Genomic DNA, 3,169 nt, shown 5'->3' with positions numbered 1-3,169 from the left:
AGCAGACACTGAAAGTATATGCAGAGGTGCAGAGAATCCAGCTTAAAGTCAAAATATACACTGAACAAAAATATAAACGCAACACTTTTGTTTTTGCTCCCATTTTTCATGAGCTGAACTTAAAGAGCTGAAACATTTTCTACAAACACAAAGGACCCATTACTCTCAAATATTGTTCACAAATCTGTGTAAATCTGTGTTAGTGAGAACTTCTCCTTTGCCGAGATCATCCATCCCACCTCACAGGTGTGGCATGTCAAGGTGCTGATTAGACAGCATGATTATTGCACAGGTGTGCCTTGGACTGCCCACAATAAAAGGCCACTCTGAAATATGCAGTTTGATCACACAGCCCAATGCTACAGATGTTGCAGCTTTTGAGGGAGCGTGCAGTTGGCATGCTGACTGCAGGAAAATCTACCAGAACTGTTGATGTGAAATGAATGTTCATTTCTCTGCCATAAGCCATCTTCAGAGAATTTGGCTGTACATCCAACCGGCCTCACAATCACAGACCACATGTAACCACACCAGCCCAGGACCTCCACATCCAGCATGTTCACCTCCAGGATGGTTGACCAGGTGGAGACCAGCCAGCAGCTGCAGCAACAGTCGGTTTGCATAACCAAAGAATTTCTGCAAAAACTGTCAGAAACCGTCTCAAGGAAGCTCATCTGCATGCTCGTTGTCCTCATCGGGGTCTGGACCTGACTGCAGTTCGTTGTTGTAAGCAACTTCAGTGGGTAAATGCTCATGTTCGATGGCGTCCGGCACGTTGGAGAGGTGTTCTGTTGACAGATGTTTTTACTGTTCAGTGGCGTCGTGTGGGTGAGCGGTTTGCTGACGTCAACGTTGTGGATTGAGTGCCCATGGTGGCAGTGGGGTTATGGACATGAGTGCATTTTATTGTTGGCATTTTGAATGCACAGAGATACCGTGTTGAGATCCTGAGGACCATTGTTGTGCCATTTATCCATGACCACAACCTCATGTTCCAGCATGATAATGCATGGCCCCATATTGCAAGGATCTGTACAGCTGGAAGCTGAAAACATCCCAGTTCTTGCATGGCCAGCATACTCACCAGACATGTCACCCATTGAGCATGTTTGGGAAGCTCGGCGTATATGACAGTGTGTTCCAGTTCCTGCCAATATTCAGCAATTTTGCACAGAAGAGGAGTGGACCAATATTCCACAGCCCACAATCAACAAAATGATCAGCTCTATGCAGTGGAGATGTGTTGCACTGCGTGAGGCAAATGGTGGCCACACCAGATACTGAGTGGTTTTGTGACATCTGTAGCATTCTGCTGTGTGATCAAACTGCATATTTCAGAGTGGCCTTTTATTGTGGGCAGTCTAAGGCACACCTGTGCAATAATCATGCTGTCTAATCAGCACCTTGATATGCCACACCTGTGAGGTGGGATGGATGATCTCGGCAAAATCATCATGGTGGCTAAATATACAGTATATTTGTGTTGTACAGTGCTGGAAAAGAAATGGTACCAACCTCTCCCACAGGGGCCAAAGCAGTACCCCGTATTTATAGGGTTGCACCAAAGAAGAATGAGGAGGGGCTCTAACTGATAATGAACATAACTACAGGCTTGGAGTCAGGAAAAGGAACGGTTCGGGGTCTAGAACACATTTTGTGTAATTATAACAATATGTTATTTATGACCCGGTTACACATAGAGATGTAAGAGTGATGATGGGGAAGTGTTTCATCTTTTAAACCTGCTCCTGCTCTGTGCAGCATGCAGTATATACATGGGCGGTAGGTTAACTAAGCACAGGGGTATTGTTTATCAAAGTCAAACGTCCTGACTGCATTTTTGCAGGGCTGTAAAAAAGTGTTTGCACCCTTCCTGTTTTCTTTTTCCTTTTTTGGCAAATTTTTCACGTTCAGATCATCAAACAAATTTTAATATTAGACAACAGAATCAGACAAGAATAACCAAAGTAAAGACAGCAAAGCACTTCTTAAATGGTGGGTTCCTTTATTGTTATTGTACCCAGACCTCCCCGAAAACCTAATAACAGTTGTGTGAGACTGGTTGTGCCACCTAACAACTTTAAGGTCTCTGCATTTAAACACAACCTCCCATTAACATCTCAATCTGCCAGCACATTGTTCTTTTATTTATTTATTTAGTTTATTTTCATATCCAACTCTGTACAATAATGTGCCTTACCTCTCTATAGACCCGTTTCATACAGCTCTGAGCAGCCCCAGTAGATTGGTGGTCACAATATGTTAAATTCAATCTTGCATAATTCATCTTGGAAGCTGTTATCTCCTGACTGTGGAGGGCAGACCTCTCAAACAGCTCGAATCTAAATATGAAACCAGACTGGCAGAACATGCAGACATCCCTGGACCCGACTCGTCAAGTTATGTTAATGTTAAACACAGACAGTGTTGGGGACTAACAGAGTACATGTACCGCTGTTACATATTTAAAATACAAAATATGAGTAACTGTATTCTGTTACAGTTACCGTTTAAAAAGGTGGTATTCAGAATACAGTTACTTTGTTGAAATAAATGGATTACACGGCGGTCTTTTCCTGTTTCATATGTTCGGCTATGCCCTCTCTAGTATGGTAATTCCACGCCGGTGGAAACCCAAACAAACACGCATTAAGAGGCTCTGATGTCTGTGTCTCAGTCTCGTGGCCAATGTCACCTCTACTTGCAGCAGCATAATCAGGTGAAGAAATATTTTAAAAAATTATTCAAAAAAATGATTTAGTATGAAGGCAACAGGCAGAGTGTTACAGGCATCGCCCTAAAGCATGCAGCCTGATGGGCAGTGTAGTCCGTGCTGCAGGGAGAATGGACTGTCATACCCGTGATGTGTCTGTGAGCGAGGGAGGGAGAAAAAGGAAAAGTACGAGCTGTCATCGAGCAGAAACGGGAGCTGGAAGCATGTAAATATAATAATAACCACTGCAGCCAAGAAGAGAGCCTGACGAGCCCAGTTGTAAGTAAGCTATTAAGACTCGACTGTACACCGTGTTCGTGTTTTCCTCCAAAAACAATAAGTTCTGTTGGAGCAGCCTTTCAACGCCTCTCTCTGTCTCTCACTAGCAAAGTTGACCCAGACAACAAAGTAAAGCTAGTTTTCAGCTACGAGCCCGACACGAACCCGACGTATTAG

At 43.7% G+C, this 3,169-nt stretch overlaps 1 pseudogene; it reads right to left on the bottom strand.

The window, feature by feature from the left end:
• Positions 1 to 359: 359 nt before the first annotated feature.
• LOC146525105 (uncharacterized) lies at positions 360 to 1,331 on the bottom strand (annotated as a pseudogene).
• Between the last annotated feature and the right edge of the window lie 1,838 nt (positions 1,332 to 3,169).

The sequence above is a fragment of the Neolamprologus multifasciatus genome, chromosome 1 (genome assembly GCF_963576455.1).
Source record: "Neolamprologus multifasciatus chromosome 1, fNeoMul1.2, whole genome shotgun sequence".
Classification (NCBI taxonomy): domain Eukaryota; kingdom Metazoa; phylum Chordata; class Actinopteri; order Cichliformes; family Cichlidae; genus Neolamprologus; species Neolamprologus multifasciatus.
This window is presented reverse-complemented; position numbering and strand designations above follow the sequence as displayed.